This window comes from Chlorocebus sabaeus, chromosome 15 (genome assembly GCF_047675955.1).
Source record: "Chlorocebus sabaeus isolate Y175 chromosome 15, mChlSab1.0.hap1, whole genome shotgun sequence".
Taxonomy (NCBI): Eukaryota; Metazoa; Chordata; class Mammalia; order Primates; family Cercopithecidae; genus Chlorocebus; species Chlorocebus sabaeus.
Window position 1 is genome coordinate 86,454,897 of NC_132918.1, and position 21,680 is coordinate 86,476,576.

At 38.3% G+C, this 21,680-nt stretch overlaps 1 non-coding gene across 1 annotated transcript in view; it reads left to right on the plus strand.

Annotated features, from left to right (window-relative positions):
- Positions 1 to 14,597: 14,597 nt before the first annotated feature.
- Positions 14,598 to 21,680, plus strand: part of LOC103241913 (uncharacterized) — a 39,032-nt gene continuing 31,949 nt past the window's right edge. Inside the window, exons 1-2 of the transcript XR_012095615.1 lie at positions 14,598 to 15,116; positions 18,391 to 18,431. This is a non-coding gene — a transcript (uncharacterized protein). The remainder of the gene's footprint in view (positions 15,117 to 18,390; positions 18,432 to 21,680) is intronic.

Genomic DNA, 21,680 nt, shown 5'->3' on the forward strand with positions numbered 1-21,680 from the left:
TTGAAGGACAACAGGAGCCTAGGATTCTTCACAAGCCAGTCCCCCAAAAATCAGGAAAACGGCCTTGGACAGATGGAGTCTCATCTGTGTGGGTCTAACTTGCAGCACAGCTGAGGGAACCTGGAAAGAAGCCCACCCAGAGTTTTATACCCAGAGATACTGTGTTTCACTGTGATTCAGTGCTAAGGCACTGAAAGACATCCTGTTTCTCTGGGAAGACTGAAACAGAGCCCAGGCTCTTACGGTCAGGCCCCCCATATCTCAGGATGCTGCATTTCCACCACATTCTACAGTTATTCTTGAGAACTACAAGCAAGAAAAAGGAGAGAACTGGATTGGTCCAAGGCCATCTGGACAACTGTCCTGCACTCTGAAGTTAATAGTGAAGGAAATGAAATAATAAAATATAATTGGGTTGAAAAGAACTTAAGAAAAAATGGAAAAAATAGTAGTTAGATGGTAGACTCAAACCCAAATATTTCAGTTGTTAAATGTTTGTGAACTAAATGTTTCAACTGAAAGACAAGATTGTCAGGCTGATAAAACTATATGCAACTTTATAAGAAATATTTAAAATATATGACAAAGAATGAAAGTAAAGGACAAAAAAAAAAAAAAAGATGATCATGGAAACTAACCAAAAGAAAGCCGTGATAAATATCAGAAAAAGTAATCTTTAATGAAGAATGTTACGGCCAGGAGTGGTGGCTTATGCCTGTAATCACAGCACTTTGGGAGGCCAAGACCAGCAGATCACTTGAGTTCAGAAGTTCGAGACCAGCCTGGCCAACATGGTGAAACTCCATCTCTACTAAAAATACAAAAAATAGGCTGGGAGTGGTGGTGCATGCTTTTAATCCCAGCTACATGGGAGGCTGAGGCAGGAGAATCGCTTGAACCCGGGGAGGCAGAGGTTGCAGTGAGCTGAGATCACACCATTGCACTCCAGCCTGGGTGACAAGAGTGAAACTCTATCTCAATAATAATAATAATAGTAATAATAAAAGTATATTACTGGAGAAAAATAGAAACATTTTGTAAAAGTAAAAACTTCACCTCACCTGGAATATTTGACAAACTGAACAAATGAACTTTGGTAACAGTCAAAGCTTATCTAGATTGAGCTGCTCAGGAAGTTGCAAGTTATCTCCCATATTGTGCTCCAACCATTCTAAACGCACTTTCTCCAAACACACAGGCTGTTTTATAATTCTATGAGTAGATACAAACAAAATCTTTTTAATATGATAATTTCCTCAAGGTACAATCGGACTACAGTGGAGATAGCGATTTCTTACCAAATACAACCTTTTGTCCCTGTTGCCTACTGTAATGCCTGACACAGAGAGCTCAAAAATCATCGATAACTCTGTGGATGGAAAGAAAAGAGGACTCCTAAGGCATTCTCCAACTCTGACGTTCTTGGAATTCCAATTTACTGAGCAGAGCCTTACTCAAGACCTGATGAATAAATTAATGAGTATTAGGAAGGGGCAAGGGATGAAATAGGGATCAGAGGAGATCATCTGAAAATAGCTAGTGTTTTAATCAGTTATTTATAGTTTATGTTTGCAGACCTGTTTGGGTTCAGAGATTTGCAAAGAAGGTCCCTTATTTTTCTTTGTCGTTTTTACTAAGGAAGGGAATGGAGAAAAGGGACCACCTCACCAGGACTGTGAGTGTCAAATGGCATGTCTGTCTGTAAGTGTCAAATGGCGTGTCTATATGTGCCCTCTCCTCTCCTCCCCTATCCCCGGGGATCATTCGTCTTGAATTCCCAGAATCTTTTGCACTCAGCATTCAATGGCCCACCTCCAGTTTCTACCTACTGTCAATCCTGTTACCCTCTAGGTGGTCCTCTTTGAGAAGCTAAACCACACAAATAGCTATAAAGAACACAAAAAGCCCACACCTATCCTGGAGGAAGAAGCATTCTGCACCCTGACAAAGTTTGAAAATGCAGTTACTCCCTGTATTAGGCCATTCTCACATTGTTATAAAGAAATACCTGAGACTGGGTTATTTATAAAGAACAGAAGTTTAGTATGGTGGCAGTGGCTCACACCTGTAGTCCCAGCACTTTGGGAGGCCAAGGGAGGCAGATAACATGAGGTCGGGAGTTCGAGACCCGCCTAGCCAGCCTAGCCTGTCTCCACTAAAAATACAAAAAGTTAGCCAGGCATGGTGGTGCCTGCCTGTGGTCCCAGCTACTCGGGAGGCTGAGGCAGGAGAATCGCTTGAAACTGGGAGACGGAGCTTGCAGTGAGCCGAGATAACACCACTGTACTCCAGCCTGGGTGACAGAGCGAGACTCCATCTCAAAAACAAAACAAAACAAAAAAACCCAGAAATTTAATTGGCTCATGGTTCTATGGACTGTGCAGGAAGCATAGTGACAGCTGCTTCTGGGGAGGCCTCAGGAAGTTTGTAATCATGGAGGAAGGCGAACAGGAAGCAGCCACATCATGTGCTGAAAGCAGGAGCAAGAGGGGAGGTGCCACACGCTTTTCAACAACCAGATCTGGGGAGAATCACTCACTCTTGCGAGGACAGTACCAAGAGTATGGTACTAAATCATTCATGAGAAATCCACCCCATGATCTGGTCACCTCCCACCGGACCCCCCTCCAACACTGAGGATTACAATTCAATATGAGATTTGAGTGGGAATGCAGATCCAAACCATATTACTTTCCCTAGTCACAGCCCCCGTATTTTGCTCCCACAGGCCATGTGACTGGCCCCTTGGCAAGCTCTCACAGTGGTCCAGCTGATGCCCCTCAATAAGCCTGAATGAAGGCATAGGCGCTTCCTACCCTCTCCCCACTCTGAGGAGAGATGGTGGTTTTCGGCACTTAACACATCAGTGATTCTCCAAAATCGATCCAAAAATTGATGAAATTGGCTGGGCACAGTGGCTCACACCTGTAATCTAGCACTTTGGGAGGCCAAGGCGGGTGGATCACCTGAGGTCAGGAGTTTGAGACCAGCCTGGCCAACGTGGTGAAACCCTGTCTCTACTAAAAATACACAAAATTAGCCAAGTGTGGTGGTGGGCACCTGTAATCCCAGCTACTCGGGAGGCTGAGGCAGGAGAATTGCTTGAACCAGGAGGCAGAGATTGTAGTGAGCCGAGAGTGCCACTGCACTCCAGCCCAGGTGACAGTGCAAGAGTCCATCTTAAAACACACAAAAAAATTGATAAAATCTTTCTCAGATTTTCGTTTTCCCAGTGATTTTATACCATCAATCTACATGAGAATTTCAGGTGTCATCTAACCATTTTTTACCACCTACTTTGAAGTTTCTACCTGATACCATCACTTCAGAATGTAACATATTGTGAAGTAGAAAAACAATGCAAGAGATATATGTGATTTACAATTTTCTGGTAACCATATTTTAAAAGGTAGAAAATTATGGGTTGAGAAAATTTTAATATATCTAAAATAGTATTTTAGCATGTAATCAATACATTATTAATTATATATGTGACATTTGTTTTTGCCACTGTAACTCTTCAAATACAGTGTACATTTATAAGCCTTTCAATTTGAACTAGGTACTTTTCAAGTGCTCAGGCGACTAGTAACTACCATATTGGACAGTCCACCTGTTATCTACGTCAGCTTAAATGAGCAACATTTAAACATGTTAACTAGTGTTATACAATTACGGAAGTGAAAGTGTTTGTTTTGTTTGTTTGTTTGTTTTGAGACGGAGTTGCGCTGTTGTCACCCAGGCTTGAATGCAATAGCGAGATGTCGGATCACTGCAACCTGTGCTTCCTGGATTCAAGCGATTCTCCTGCCTCAGCCTCCTGAGTAACTGGGATTACAGGCATGCGCCACCACACCCGGCTAATTTTTCTTTTTTTTTTTTTTTGTAGTTTTAGTAGAGAGGGGGTTTCAGCATGTTGGCCAGACGGGTCACAAACTCCTGACCTCAGATATCCGCCCGCCTTGGCCTTCCAAAGTAGTGGCATTTTATAAACTTCCCAGTAATTGGTAAGTATGATGTGGTGTCACCTTCACCAGACTGAACTGTTTCTTTACATGTTGTACTCTCATTTTGCCAGCAGAGGGCACCCGGAGATGGCAAGACAGTATTAACCTTGAAGCACTCCCAGACTGAGTCTACTGGATTGGCTGAATGTGAAAACCAAGGCACTAATTCAGTTAGAAAAAAAAAAAAAAAAAAAAATCCTACCTTTACAAAAGCAATACTTTATCAATGAGTACGCATATCTCATTGTGTTTCAAAGATACTAGTAGTAGATGCTAACTGTAGAAAATCTGAGAATATTGACAAGTAGGCTTTAAGAGAATAGTTTGAAGAAAACAGAAAAGAAAGTGCATTATTGCAAAAAGTAGTCGGTCATGGTGGTGCGTGCCTACAGTCCCAGCTACTTGACTGGCTGAGGTGGGAGGATCGCTTGAGCCTGGGAGGTCGAGGCTGCAGTGAACTGTGGTAAAAAGTACGTTATTGACAATAAAATTCCTGATAGAGGAGCCAGAGACATATAGTCATATACGTTTTATATATACATAAAACACAGACCTAAATATGTATCTATAAGAAATTGCCCTTACATATATGAGAAATTTGCCTAATATACACCTATATGTGCATATATAAGAAACTGGCCTTTTATAGGCGTAGCTCATTGTGTTTCAAAGATACTGTTTTTTTTTAAACTGAAGGTTTGTGGAAACCCTGCGTTGAGCAAGTCTCAGCACCATTTTCCTAACAGTATTTCAGACTTCTTCATTATTGTTGTATCTGTTATGGTGATTTGCAATCAGTGATCTGAATGTTACCATTGTAATTGTTTTGGGGCATCATCAACTATGCCCAAATAAGATGGTTAATTTAATAGATAAATATTGTGTGTGTTCTGATGGCTCTACCAATAGCCATTCCCCTCTCTCTCTCCCTCTCCTCAGGCCTCAGTATTCCGTGAGATACAACAATATTGAAATTAGGCTATTTAATAACCCTACAATGGCCTCCAAGTGCCCAAGTGAAAGGTAGAGTTGTGCATCTCACGCTTTCAGTCTAATGCTAGAAATGATCGAAGTTCAGTGAGGAACTTACGTCAAAAACTGAGACAGGCTGAAAGCTAGGCTTCTTGCACCAAACAGCCAAGTTGTGAATGTAAAAGGTTTTGAAGGAAATTAAAAGTGCTACTCCAGTGAATACATGAGGGATAAAGTGAAAGAGCCTTATTGCTTATAGGGAGAAGGGTTTAGTTCTCTGGATAGAAGATCAAACCAGCCACAATGTCTCCTTTAGCCAAGCCTAATCTAGAAGAAGGCCCTAATGCTCTTCAATTCTGTGAACTATGAGAGAGGTGAGAAAGCTGCACAAGGAAAGTTTGAAGCTAGCAGAGGTTGGTTCATGAAGTTTAACGAAGGAAGCCACCTCCATAACATGAAAGTGCAAGATGGAGCAGCAAGTCAGCTGCTTCAGAAGCAAATTGTCCAGAAGATCTGGCAAAGATAATTGATGAAAGTGGCTACACCAAACAACAGATTTTCAATATGGATGAATTAGCCTTGTATTGGAAGAAGATGCCATTTAGGACTCTCAAAGCTGGAGTGAAGTTAATGCCTGGCTTAAAGCTTCAAAGGACAGGCTGACTCTCTTGTTAGAAGCTAATGCAGCTGGTGACTTTCAGTTGAAGTCAGTGTGCACTTACCCTTCCAAAAATCCGAGAATCCTTAAGACTTATGCTAATCTACTCTGCCTGTGCTCTATAAATGGAAAAATGAAACCTGGATGACAGCACATCTACTTACAGCATGGTTTGCTGAATATTTTAAGCCCACTGTTGAGACCAACTGTTCAAAAAAAAAATTCCTTTTAAAATATTATTGCTCATTGATGATGAACCTCGTGACCCTAGAGCTTTGATAGAGATGTACCAGGATATTAATGTTGTTTTCATGCCTGCTAACACAACATCCATTCTGCAGCCCATAGACCAAGGAATAATTTGAACTTTCAAGTCTGATTATTTAAAAAATACATATTGTGAGGCCATAACTGCCATAGATTGTCATTCCTCTGTTGGATCTGGGCGAAATAAATTGAAAAACTTCTGGGAGGGATTCAACATTTGCAATGCCATTAAGAACATTCATGATTCATGGGAAGAGGTTAAAATATCAACATTAACAGGAATTCAGAAGTTGATTCTAATGCTCATGGATGACTTGGAGGGGTTCCAGACTCCTGTGGAGAAAATAAATGCCAATGTGGTAGAAATAGCAAGATAACTATAATTGGAGATGGTGCCTGAATATGTGACTGAATTGCTGCAATCTGATGATCAAACTTGAGTGGATAAGAAGTTGCTTCTTCTGGATGAGCAAAGAAAGTGGTTTCTTGAGATGGAATCTACTCCTGGTGAAGATGCTGTGAACATTATTAAAATGAAAACAAAATATTGAAAACATTATATAAACTTGGTAAAGCAACAGCGTGGTTTGAGAGCACTGACTCCAATTTTTAAAGTTATATTGTGGATAAAACTCTTATCAAATAGCATCATATGCTACAGAGAAATCTTTCATGAAAATAAGTCAGTTGATGCAGCAAATTTCATTGTCTAATTTTAAGAAATTGCCACAGCCACCCCAACCTTTTAGCAACCACCACTCTGATCTGTCAGCAGCCATCAACATCTAGGCAAGACCATCCACCTGCAAAAAGTTTGCAGTGTGCTGAAGGATCTTTAGCAGTTTTTAGCAATAAAATATTTTAAAATTAAGGTATGTATATTGCTTTTCTAGGCATAATGCTATTACACATTTAAATTATATTAAGGTGTAAACACGACTTTTATGTGCACTGGGAAACGGGAATATTTGTGATTTTTTTTTTTTTATTGCAGTGGTCTGGAACTCAATGTGCAATCTCTTAGTGGTATGCCTGTGCAACATTAAATTAGAGTATACATAGGTCATATATAATATGAAGATGAGGGGAAAAAGAATGCAGATGCACATAGATGTGCTAGTAGAAAACAAATAGAATTTCTATTTTTGATTTCTTTGTTTTTTGCCTTCCGTGCGGTAGAAGGGGGTTTCCTGTGTTGAGAACGAGGAGGCAAGGTTGGAAGTTTGAGGAACGTGAAATACGACGACAAGTTATGTTCTACAATAGAACAGTGAGATTTAGAAGCTTGTGGAGAATGGTGACAGTTTAGAGGAAGGGCTGAGGCAAACAATAAAAGGGACTGACTAGGAATTGCTGAGCACTGTCGATTGAGAAAACAGCTGTGATTGGATTGTGCTCATTTATTGTGGCATCAATCTTCATAGCTGCTTGGTTTCAGCAGCCACATGGGCAACCCTTATGTAGAAGCAGAAGATGTGAATGGTTGAGAGTGATGCATTGTTGGGGTTTAGATGAGCATGTGTAACAGGGAGGTCCAGAGCCAGAGGAGAGAAAGAGGTTAAGGTAAAGCACTGTGAGATGTTTGGATGAGGCCAGGGGGCAAGAAGTAATGTTCTTGGAGAGTAGGGAACAGTTTTCCATCAGATCACCACAAGATCAGAGTTCAGGGGTCATGAAATAAGGGAGTTAGTGTAAAGGATAAATTGTTATAGTCAGAAAGAAAATATTTTAGATATGGTATAGGTCTTGAGCCCATATAGTAAATAACTGAGGTGGAGTGCAAAGAGAGGCAACTATGGTTGAGGGGCCAAAGACACGTCATCCTACGTTGTTGGAAGTATCATTTTTATGGGCAGTGAGTCCCAGGACATGAAAAGAGGAATTATCGTGGAGGCTTGTATTAATATCAAAGAAAACAGATCAGGGAAGGGCAACAGTTTCATGGTGCTGATCTCCAAGTTAATCCTTGGATAATCAGGAATTTGTGTAACTTTATAGGCATATGATTTGGCAACAAAACAAATACTGCTAGGACAAAATGAGAATCCTTCCAAGATAATAAATTTTAACTGTTTTCAGTCCATGCACCATGTGGTTTAAGAGCTTCAGACAGATTTGGGTTTAGAATTATGTCCTTGGCTTGCCAGCTGTGTGGCTTTGGCAAATTATGTATGGGCTCTGAAAGTTAGCTTCTCTGTCTTTCAAATGGGAATAATAATATAACATACTTCAACATTTTACAGCACCCTTTTCAAGGAAAATAGTCAATAAATGATAGTTGCAGAATCAAAGGTAAGAGAAAAAACCCATATATGGTTATTGATAAAAGCCAGAGCATGTTCAAACTGCAAAGATGCTCTGAGTTTATTATCTATAATAGCCTCACTTGTGGGCAAAGCAAGACTGAAAAAGTAGCTGGGAGATGTTCAAGATTATATAGTAGAATTATCAGATTTCCAGCTGTTAGCTGGAATCTATAGCACCATCTTTTTTCTTTTTGTTAGACTTTCTGGTATAACTCCTCAGTGTGGATATTCCTTACTTCCCAGTGTAAGGAACTCAACACTGCTCAAGAAAATCACTCCATTTTGGCAGGGCTGGGAAGAGGGGAGCAACTGTAAGAGTTAGATTTTTTTCTTTTTGCTACATAAGTCTATTTTACTTGGTTTCCAATCATTTTGACCTTCATGTGCCTCTGGCAGTTCTATTTTCTCTTCTACATGACAGCTCTTCAGCCATCTGAAAACAGTGACTGTTGCTCCTGAAATTTTACTACTCTGACATAGACATCCCTGGGGTTATCAGTATCTTTTTATGATACAGCCCAGGGCCTTTGCACTTCTGATTGTCTCCTCTTGCCTATTTTAGTCTGTCTTTAACCCTGTTGAAATCTCACCTCCAGGCATGGTCTGAATGCTACAAAACTGAGTTCCAGCTATTGCTTCCTAAATTTGAACACCGTTCATGCAGTCACTGCTCACATTGATCTTTTATTAAGCTTTCAGTCTGTTTTCTCATACACCATTTTTATGAACATCACCAGAAGTACAGGTGAGTTTTATAATAAGGGGCAGAGCTTGCTGTTTTCCCAGCGTTCATTTTATTAGATTTGCTTGTTGTCTGTGTTTGATTTTTTTTTTTTTTTTTTTTTGATACTGACTTTGGCAAATCGAATTTATGTGCAGATCTGATGAACACTGGATAAGTCTTTGGTGACTGACAGCTGCTTCATTTAGAGTCCTGGAAAAATGTCGTCTCAGTCAAAGCCCCTGAGCTTTGCTTCTTCCTGGCACATATGGGAAGATGGGAAGAAGGAGGGCTGCACGCAGTCTCTGGCAATATGCCTCTTTCTTATTATAGATGAGATAAAAACACAGGGCTTTCAAACTCTAGTGCTTGTTACACTGGTCCATGACAGCATTTTCTCATCAGAATCAAAAGTATTCTTTGTTTTGGGGAAGGATTATTTTTGGTTTTCAAATTATGCCCTTTATTCTACTTAGAATTTAAGTATTTTTTTTTTTAGTTTATAAAACAAAAGTGGCAGTAAGTGAGAATTTTAGAAATTTGTTTACTTGGGAAAATAACATTTTTCAATCTGTTGATCCACCAAAAAAAAAAAAAAAAATCACGAAAACCTCAATTTTGGGAGATCGTTGGTCTCTAACTTATTGAGATGCATTAAATAAGTTGAGTAAACTAGAAATGTTTTACTTCTTCTGAATACTAATTTCTACTTAAGAAATAGTTGATACAAAAACAAACAATGGGGAAAGGATTCCGTATTCAATAAATGGTGCTGAGATAACTGGCTAGCCATATGCAGAAGATTGAAACTGGATCTCTTCTTTATGCTACATACAAAAATTAACTCAAGATGTATTAAAGACTTAAATATAAAACAGCAAACTATAAAAACCATGGAAGACAGCCTAGGTAATACCATTCAGGGCATAGGAACAGGCAAAGATTTCATGACAAAGATGCCACAAGCAATTGCAACAAAAGCAAAAATTGACAAATAGAATTAAAGCACTTCTGCACAGCTAAAGAAACTATAAACTATAGACAGAGTGAGCAGACATCCTACAGAATGGGAGAAAATGTTTGCAAACTGTGCATCCAATAAAGGTTTAATATCCAGCATCTATAAGGAACTGACATTTACAAGGAAAAAATAACGACCGCATTAAAAAGCAGGCAAAGGACATGAACAGACACTTTTCAAAAGAAGACATACATACAGCTAACAATCATATGAAAAAAAGCTCAAAAATCACTGAACATTAGAGAAATGCAAATCAAAACCATGATGAGATGCCATCTCATACTGGCCAGAATGACGACTATGAAAAAGTCAAAGAGGAACAGATGCTGGTGAGGTTGTGGAGAAAAAGGAATGCTTATACACTACTGGTGGGAGTGTAAATTAGTTGAACCATTGTGGAAGACAGTGTGGCAATTCCTAAAAGACCTAAAAACAGAAATGCCATTTGACTCAAGAATCCCATAACTGGGTATATACTCAAAGGAATATACAATTTGTTCCATTCTAAAGACACATGCACACCTATGTTCATTGCAGTACTATTTACAATAGCAAAGAAATTAAGTCCATCAGTGATAGACTGGATAAAGAAAATGTGGTACATACACACCATGGAATACTATGCAGTCGTAAAAGAGAATGAGATCATATCATTTACAGAAATATGGATGGAACTGGAGGCCATTATCCTTAGAAAACTAACGCAGGAACAGAAAACCAGATGTTGCATGTGTGAGCTGAATGATGAGAACACATGGGCACATAGAGGGGAAAAACACACTGAGCCTTTCAGACGGTAGAGGGTGGGAGGAGGGACTGGATCAGGACAGATAACTAATGGGTACTAGACTTCATACCTGAGTAATGAAATAATCTGTTCAACAAACCCCCACGACACGAGTTTCTCTATATAACAAACCTGCGCATGTTCCCCTGAACTTAACATGAAAGTTAAAAAAAGAAAAAAAGAAAAAAAAGTAATCGATAAATTAGAACTCACTGTGTGTTTGGACTGAATAGCATTACCAAAACAGTAGTGGCAATGCTCACAACTCCTCTGCGGGGTAGGGAAGGCTGCACGTTCTCACTGTACAGAGAAGGAAGCTATTGAGTGGCAGGGCCAATGTGGCACAGTGGGCTCGGTTTCGCACCAGCACTGTGATTGCCTCTGGAGCATTTAGATCAGGCTATTGAAATATAGCTAGCATAGTCATGAAATAGAAGTGTACATGAAATAGAAAGTGGGGTAGTAGGTAAAGCTTCTGGTTAGCCTTGCGTAAGTCAGATCAATTCTCTTGGCCTGTTAGACTCTGTTTAGTGAAGCCCACTTCCAGCTGTGAAAATCACGTTCTTTGCCACATGGATGGAATGCAATAGGAAGGAACAAAGGAATAACAAGTATGTAAAACTAAAAAAAGAAATGCGGTTAAGGGCTCTCTCTCTTTCTCTCTCGTAGGTGTGGGTGTGTGTTGGCGGGTGTCTCCTAATGGAAATATGAGGTAGCTGTAGGGACAAATTATAGGAAAGAGAAAATACGTGAGAGTAAGGGTCAATATACGGACATTGAAATTGGTTGCTTTTTGTTTATGGTATTGGTGGGAAAATGACCAGCCCATTAATCAGGTAGGACCAGGTGGCATAAAGAAAGCCTGGGTTACCTTGGTAAATGCCCAGTCTTTCTTCTTCTATCCTGTTCTATCTATTTTGATTGACGTGTTCAGCACTTTTTGATCTATAGCAATTAAAAGGGAGCTTCTGCTGATGGAAGCTTGTCAGGGCTTTGAATCTGACACCAGGACCAGAGGGAGGGCTGCATCTGCCGTGGGAGTCTGGGCTGTCAGGAGATGACAGGGGCTTGCCCTTCCAAGGGGAGATCGCCTTTGGCAGGAGTAAGTGCTTTCACCCAGAGGCAGCCCTGCTAGTGAGATGAGAGCAGTGTGTACTGAGTTAGCAGACTCAAAGGAGCAAGCTGGCAAATAGAATCCCGTCACATCTGCCAGAGAAAGTGATCAAAAGCAGCAGGACCCAGGCAGCTGGCAAAAGGTGACCCCTGGATACTGGGCTGCTTCAAAAACACAGCTGATCCCAAAGATTGTGAGAAAGTGAATGAATGTGCTCACTGTAAGTCTCTGCCAAGTTAAATAATACATCTCTCTCCTTCTTTCCCTCTTTTTCTCTTTCTTTACTTTTTAAAAATCCATTCTATCTAGTTTATTACTGATACGGTTTGGCTGTGTCCCCACTCAAATCGCATTTTGAATTGTGACTCCCACAATTCCCACACGTTGCAGGAGGAACCTGGTGGGAGGTGATTGAATCGGGCGGGTCCCGTGCTGTTCTAGTGATAGTGAATAAGTCTCACGAGATCTGACGGTTTTAAAATGGGAGCTTCTCTGCAGAAGCTTTCTTCTCTTGCCTGTCGCCATGTGAGACGTACTTTTCACTTTCTGCCATGATTGTGAGGCCTCCTTAGCCACAAGGAACTGTAAGTTCCATAAACCTGTTTATTTTGTAAACTGCCCAGTCTCGGGTAGGTCTTTATCAGCAGTGTGAAAACAGACTAATATGACTACTTACAAATTATGAGGAAATAATGTTTTGTACAAGGTATATACTTTAAAATTTTTTTTAATTTTTTAATTTGTTTATTTTTTATTTTTTAATTATATTTTAAGTTCTAGGGTACATGTGCACAACTTGCAGGTTTGTTACCTATGTATACATGTGCCATGTTGGTGTGCTGTACCCATTAACTTGTCATTTACATTAGGTATATCTCCTAATGCTATCCCTCCCCCCTCTCCCCACACCACAACAGGCCCCAGTGTGTGATGTTCCCCTTCCTGTGTCCAAGTGTTCTCATTGTTCAGTTCCCACCTATGAGTGAGAACATGTGGTGTTTGTGTTTTTTTTGTCCTGGTGATAGTTTGCTGAGGATAATAGTTTCCAGCTTCCAAAGGACATGAACTCATCCTTTTTTATGGCTGCATAGTATTGCATGGTGTATATGTGCCACATTTTCTTAATCCAGTCTATCATTGATGGAATTTGGGTTGGTTCCAAGTCTTTGCTATTGTGAATAGTGCCACAGTAAACATATATGTGTATGTGTCTTTATAGCAGCATGATTTCTAATCCTTTGGGTATATACCCAGTAATGAGATGGCTGGGTCAAATGGTATTTCTAGTTCTAGATCCTTGAGGAATCACCACACTGTTTTCCATAATGTGAACTCCCACCAACAGTGTAAAAGTGTTCCTATTTCTCCACATCCTCTCCAGCACCTGTTTTTTCCTGACTTTTTAATGATCGCCATTCTAACTGGTGTGAGATGGTATCTCATTGTGATTTTGATTTGCATTTCTCTGATGGCCAGTGATGATGAGCATTTTTCATGTGTCTGTTGGCTGCATAAATGTCTTCTTTTGAGAAGTGTCTGTTCATATCCTTTGCCCACTTTTTGATGGGGTTGTTTGTTTCTTGTAAATTTGTTGGAGTTCTTTGTAGTTTCTGGCTATTAGCCCTTTGTCAGAAGAGTAGGTTGCAAAAATTTTCTCCCATTCTGTAGGTTGCCTGTTCACTCTGATGGTAGTTTCTTTTGCTGTGCAGAAGCTCTTTAGTTTAATTAGATTCCATTTGTCAATTTTGGCTTTTGTTGCTATTGCTTTTGGTGTTTTAGACATGAAGTCCTTGCCCATGCCTATGTCCTGAATGGTATTACCTAGGTTTTCTTCTAGGGTTTTTATGGTTTTAGGTCTAACATTTAAGTCTTTAATCCATCTTGAATTAATTTTTGTATAAGGTGTAAGGAAGGGATCCAGTTTCAGCTTTCTAAATATGGCTAGCCAGTTTTCCCAACACCATTTATTAAATACGGAATCCTTTCTCCATTTCTTGTTTTTGTCAGGTCTGTCAAAGATCAATGGTTGTAGATGTGTGGTATTATTTCTGAGGGCTCTGTTCTGTTCTGTTGCTCTATATCTCTGTTTTGGTACCAGTACCATGCTGTTTTGATTACTGTAGCCTTGTAGTATAGTTTGAAGTCAGGTAGTGTGATGCCTCCAGCTTTGTTCTTTTGACTTAGGATTGTCTTGGCAATACGGGCTCTTTTTTGGTTCCATATGAACTTTAAAGTAGTTTTTTCCAATTCTGTGAAGAAAGTCATTGGTAGCTTGATGGGGATGGCATTGAATCTATAAATTACCTTGGGCAGTATGGTCATTTTCACGATATAGATTCTTCCTATCCATGAGCATAGAATGTTCTTTCATTTGTTTGTGTCCTCTTTTATTTCACTGAGCAGTGGTTTGTAGTTCTTCTTGAAGAGGTCCTTCACATCCCTTGTAAGTTGGATTCCTAGGTATTTTATTCCCTTTGAAGCAATTGTGAATGGGAGTTCACTCATGATTTGGCTCTCCGTTTGTCTGTTATTGGTGTATAAGAATGCTTGTGATTTTTGCACATTGATTTTGTATTCTGAGACTTTGCTGAAGTTTCTTATCAGCTTAAGGAGATTTTGGGCTGAGATGATGGGGTTTTCTAAATATACAATCATGTCATCTGCAAACAGAGACAATTTGACTTCTTCTTTTCTTAATTGAATACCCTTTATTTCTTTCTCCTGCCTGTTTGCCCTGGCCAGGACTTCCAACTGGTACCATTCCTTCTGAAACTATTCCAATCAATAGAAAAAGAGGGAATCCTCCCTAACTCATTTTATGAGGCCAGCATCATCCTGATACCAAAGCCTGGCAGAGACACAACAAAAAAAGAGAATTTTAGACCCATATCCCTGATGAACATCGATGTACAAGGTATATACTTTTGGATTTGGGTGTTCTGATTAGACCCCATTGATTTCTTGAGAACACTCTGCCCCTACTAATCTGAATGCTTTTGCAATAGACTACACTTCATTGTCTTTTGCCTCCCATCAGTTGAGAGCCACACGTTTAAATGAAATGAAAAACTGCTTCATTTCAAATTCAAAAACAGTGTATTTAGCTAAAAGCCATGCCTAAGGAGGAAAAGTAGGGTATATATTTCTGGATATGAGAAGGAATATTTTAATCACCTGATTTATGGTTTTTTGGCTACAATCTTTGTTTGTTCTTTCATTTAGCCTTCAACTTTATGAAGAGAAGAGGTCATTTTCTCTTGAAGGTAATTTAGTTTTCCATTTTCTTTATAATCAGATGGTAACTATTTCAGATGCACTCTCAGCAGGAAAACATTTAATATTTTTAAATAAATACACTTACTGCAATTAAACCAGCCATAGCATGTCTGCTCATTAAGGTTTGAATTTTGTTAAATGTTTGCTAAAAACATATCCTTATGTCCTAGAAAACCAATTCACTCTTCCATTACAGATATACACATCGAGGAAACTGAGGCCCAAAATGGTCATAGGATCTGCCTCATGTCACCCAGTTTATTCATGGCAGAGATAGTTCTTGAATTACTTATCCTTGACTCCCACCCTTGTACTCTTTCCAGCCTGCTGTGCCACCTCCCTCTCCAAGTAAAAATGTGTTATCCAGTGAGACTCAATCAATGATTACTACATTCTTGTTATTCAGAGTGTGGTCTGGGAACTAGCATCATGGACAATCCCTGGCAGGATGTTAAAATGACAAATCTTAGACCCCACCCCAGACCCATGGAATCAAAATCTGCATTTTTAACGCAATTCCTGAAAGATATACAGATTGAATTGTATGATGAACCTAAGAACCTAAGTTCTCACATGAAACTTTTTAATTGAATATATTTCGTTAGGTTTTATAGGATTGTAAAACATATTGTGCAGTTTTCATTTTAACTCATAAGGCTGTTAATTCTTTAATTTAGCTTGTTAAGTGACAGAAGTTTAGCACTATCATTTATTTAAGTGCAAAACTAAGAATGATCTCTAACATTAGGCTGGCTATTGGATAAAGTAAGACTTTTTGGGACTGATATTCAAGGCCTTTCATAATTTGACGTACAATAGGGGGATGTGATGGTATAAACAGATTTTTAGATGTGAAATGGACAGTTGTTAAACTGGACTATCCTTTTTCACTGAGAAATACACAATGTGTTACAAACTCAATCTTAAAACACTCTTTGCAAACATAAGTTGAAGGCAGGAAATTTTCTTGTCCTCTTCCTTATAAGTGAATACCAGTGGTAGGAAAAGGTCTGCCATCACAAACTTAAACTATTTAATTCCTACTTTGGAATGGAGGAGCAGAAGCTGCCTTTGCACACATCATTTTGATTCATCTCTTATTTTCCCCTCCTCTCCATCTGTATAGTCGGTGCCTTGTCCTCTTGTGTCATACTGTTCCAGAAATGTATTAAACAGTCTTATTCTTCCAAATAGTTTTCTGTAATGCCAACAGAAATGCCTTTAAAAAACAAAACAAAACAAAATTTGATAATCTGAGCTTAAAACTTCCAATGTCTTCTATTCTTATAAGATTAAGTAGAAACTTCTTAATAGACCGACATCTTAATGTCCACCATGATTTGGCTCTGACCCGATTTACTAATGCAGTGTGTTATCCTTGCTTGTGCTCTGGATAAGAAAAAGAACATTCCTGCTCTATAAAAGGCATTATGAAAAAAATGGGAGTAATTTGAATTTATTCTGTAACTTTGATCTGTGTATCACAAGAAGTATTGCATCAATGTTAAGTAATTTTACTAATTTTATTAATTGTAATATTTATGTAAAAGAACATCCTTCATTTTAGAAAATTACACTCAGGTGTTTAGAGTGTAATTCTGTTTGCAGCTTTCTCTTTAGAAAGTATTATACACACACACACACACATATACATACACATGTATACACACGTCTGTAGAGAGAAGGAGTCATATGAGAGGGAAAGAGAGAAAGTAGGCGTGGGAATGCTGAACACATGCAGTAAAATGTTAACATTCAGGAATTTAAGACTTTTAGGATTTCTTTGTGCTATTACCGCAACTATTCTGAGTCTAAAATTTGAAAATAAAAAGTGGAAAAGAAAATAAATTTTTATCAGCTTGTCATGTGGATCATCCTGCTGCCATTACATTTCTGTTATAAGATAGTAATCCACAAAATAGCTTCATGACTTATTTTTTAATGGAATGAATCTTATGAAGCAACAGGCTTACTATGATTCAAGTTATATATGTTACAACAGTAAATATACAAATGTTAAGGATAGTGTCCTATGGCAGTGGGATGACGGATGCTTTTAACTTATATTTTCTTTTGCTTATCTGTTTTTTCATAATTTATTCAATGACTTTTTAAAAATTAGAAAATATTCATGCAAATTATTTGTTAAACTTTATTACATTTTGTTTTGAAATTAAGATTAGAAGTAATGTATTTGCATCTTACTTTGCAAAGTATTAGTGTCTATTTTAACATTGCTTAATCAGCAATTCAATAATTTCCCTAATATTTTGTTTTTCTTAGTTGTTGACAGAGAAAAACAATTGAAAAAAATATTGCTTTTTCCTCAACCATTAATCAATAGTTGTCATCTACTTTAACACTGGAATTTTTACTGTAGCTGCTAGAAATGGACAGACTGAGTGGTTTGGATAAATATATATACCTTTGTCATGAACCCACTGGAAAAAGTATTATTAACTGCGAAAGAGAACAGAAGTCAGGTATAGAGAAAACCTGAAGAGACAAACACCCTATATGTTCTTTCTATTTAAGGGACAAAAGTAGTTATACATTTGTTCAGTGACTAATTAATTGCCTCAGTAATTGCATTTTGGCCACACCAGGACACTCATTGCTTATCAAAAGGTGATTTGCTAATTAGGAGTTTTAATCTAAAAACAATGAAGGACCGAAAATTGAAAAAGGAAAGCTGAACTCTTTCTTAGGGTTTTACTTTTTCCTCTTCCGTCATCAGTCTTGGGAGAAAGACTCTGTACTTTTGAAATTTAACAATACTTTTTTTTTCTTATTTTCTTCCCTACTTAAAAAAACCACAAATACTGAATCTAAATTAGAAACTTTGTAATTCCAGTGCAAAAAATAACTCATTTATGTTTTTCTCAAGCAACACACACAAACACACACATAGGCAGACGTACATGGACACTCACATATGCATATTTATTTTACTAAAATAGGATTCATATTATTTTGAAACACATCTTTTAAAATTGATATATTGTAAATGCCATTCCCTCTAAGCATTGTTCTACTACAATTTTACCATAAACAGCTGAAGTTAATTTATATTTATTTGATACTTATGGCATTTCAAATTTTTTTTACTCTCCTGATAAAGACAGCACTTTGATAACTATCCCTCCAGCTAAATATTTGTTTACATTCTTAAATGTTTTCTTACGATAAACTCCTAGAAATATGATGAAAAGATTAAAGACTGTATTTAAAAATAATTGTGAAATGTATTTCTTTTTTCAGAGTGTGAATAATGTTGTATACTCAAACTCTGAGAAACACAGGTATGTTGCATAATCCATGTCAACTTGATAGCTTAAAAATCCTATCTTGCTTTAAGACACATTTTCTTGATTACTAGAAAGATTAATCTTTTAAATATACTTGTCGGCTATTTATATATTTTCTTTTGTAATTTATCCTTTATTTTATAACTAATACTAAAATATGAAAATGTTAGAGATGAAAAATTTCTTGTTTTATTTTTTTAAAGCCAGAGAACTTATTTTCAGATAAAGTCTTAGAAGAAAACCTTATATGGAATAGATGACGTGTACCTGAACAGGTTGAAAGGAAAGCAAGACTCGGATAAGATGTTTGAGCAGGGTAGTAGATGTTTTCAGAATTAATGGAATAGAGAAAAAATGAGAGGAAAAAAAAAAAACAAAAAAACAACAAAAAAGAAAAAACAAACAAAAAAAAGAAACAAGCCCCAAACAGGTAGAAAACAAATATAATTATGTATTAAAGAAAAAATGATTCTAATGCTTATTAAAGACAGTAAGAAAGACTTTGTTAAAGCCTGGTGGGGGGTGACTATCAAGATAAACTGACAAGACCACTGAGAGTGGGTCTTGCATTGGGAAGAGAGATTGAGCTTGACCCCGAATGTAAAAAGGAAATGTAGGAATTCAGAGCCAAGGAGCACAGTGAGGGTTGCTCAGTGAAAAACTGCTAAGAGGAAACATCAAGGATCCGGGTGGTATTCTGGCTAAGTCTACTGAGTAGGATCCTTGCTGAAGGCAAGCCAGTGTGATAAGACATCCAGTATGGGAAATGAGGGATTTGATTAGGTATCGAGGGTGGAGGACTTTCACTAAACTGACTTAGTCAGATTTGTGCTAAAATTGGACCATGCAGAGATGAACTCAGAAGTCCAAAAGTCAGGCCTTGTTGGAAAATTGCTTATAGGAACCTGAGTAGAGTTTGGCCAAGGAAAGAATCTTTGTCACATACAAGTGAAGAGAGAAAAAGACCTCCGTATTTATCACAGGGCCAGGACAATTGCAAGAATACCTTTTTACTGCTTTTTTCCTCACCCTCTTTCAAATTCTTTAGGGAATTCTTAAAGCTTGGAGAATGTTTCCAATTTAATTCAGTCTGATACTTAGAAAAAAAAAAATTAGGAAAACCAGAATTATGATAACTTAATCATTGGTTTCTCCTATAATGCCAAAGCTGCAGGAATATAAGGGAACACAGCCTACTTTAGTGTTGAATGGACACGTAAATCACCTGTAGGTCTGGGAGGGGGGCCTGGGTTCTGCATTTCTGTTAATCTCCCAAGTGATACCCTTGTCACTGCTCTAGCAAAGACAATAAGGGGCAAAAAATCAGCTGAACCCTCTTGTTTTATACACAAATTACTTCAGACATGTGGGGACATCTACATCTACCTATAAGGCAAAGTACATGACCATAAACCTTTATACACACACACACACACACACACACCCCTACCTACCCGGGAATCTGGATGAAATGTAATAGAGCTTGAATTAAAGTAAGAGTAATCTCCAGGAACACCGAGGAAAGTGAAAACTAGAGTCTACCTAGCTGAACTGCCGTGAGACAACTGAAAACTATTGACCTGATTTTCCAAATGAGTCCTAGAGAGGGGAAGGTGACTTGCTCAAAATTTTATCTTTGTAAGCCCAGTGTAAGCACTTGTACGATTATTCAATAGAACCTGAAGAAAATATTGACAAATAACAATGGGAGAATTCCTGCATTACCATATAGTAAAACTTACTGTAATGCTACTATGTTGAAAACAACAGTAACAACTGGAGAGAGGGGGCAGTGGAGATCAGACATGGTAAGTTTGAGAGACCTGTTAGACCTCCAAGTGGAGATTTGATGTGGGCAAATAGACACATTCCTCTGAAGTTCAGGAAAGAGGCTCCATATGGAGACTTGGAAGCATCAGTGTAGATATGGCATTGAAACCCACAGAACTGGATCAGATCACTAGAGATTGACTCTCTCTTGAGAAAATAAGAGGTCTAAGGATGAATCCTGGGGAACTCTACAGTTCAGAGCTTGGGAGTATGAGGCGGAACCAGAATTAAGACTGAGAATGAGTGACCACTGTAAAGGAAGAAAACCAGGAGAAGACAGTGTCCTGGCAGCCATAAGAACAGGAGAGAAGGCAGAGAATCTGAACATAGTTGTTGGTAGGAGGGTTTTTGTGAAAGTTTCCTTATGATTACCTAACTTATGGATGAAAGGAAAGTTATTAACTAAGAGCAATGGTGGAGAAAGATAAGGTGGAAAATGGCTACTGACACATTGATTTAAAAAGACAAAGTGAAACAAATGAACCTGGAAAAACTTCAATATGTGTGTGTGTTTGTTTATGACATAATTTATGTTAAAAACATAATATCCTATAAGTTATTTATATTAGATATATAGATACATATTATATCTATATATATTTATATATATTACATATAATATATATATCATAGAAAAGAGTATAAAAAATACATATAAGATTTCCCCAGAGAAAGTGGAGAAGGGAGAAACCTAGTTTTACTTTATAAACAACGATATTTCCTTTTGAATTGTTATAGCAAACATACTTTGCTTTTGAGTAAAGGTAAGAAAAAATAGTTGGTCTTGCGGACCTTTGTTAAGGAAGTAACAAATCTGATGCAAAGGTAACAGTAACCTTTGTGAGACTGACTGCAGGATGGCTCAGCAGGTTCCCAGGTCCTTGGAAGACATTTGGGTCTTAATGAAGGCCCTTTGTCCCGTGAGGGATGGTCTGTATTATCTTAGTTAGCTTGTGCTGCTATAACCATGGACTGGCTAGCTTATAACAACAGAAATTGATTTCGCACAGTTCCGTAGGCTAGAAGGCCAAGATTAAGGTGCCAGCATTGTTGAGTTCTGGCGAGGGCCCTCCTCCCGTTTGTAGACTGTTGACTTCTCATTGTAGGCTCCCATGGCAGAAAGAAGGTGAGAGGGTTCCTTTTGTAAGGGCACTAATCCTACTTAAGAGGGCTCCACCCTCATGACCTGATTATTCTTAAAGGCCCCACCTGTAAATATATCACGTTGGAACTAGGATTTTAACACATGAATTTTGAGGGACACAAACATTCAGCCCTCTGTGTACGCCTTGCAGAGCCATTTCTTCTTTGGATGTCTCACTGTGGGGATAATAGGGTTTTGGGGTAACTGCATGACTTTGTTGTCCTTGTTTGTTTTTGTAGTAAAAACCTCTAACATCAGGTACCTGATAC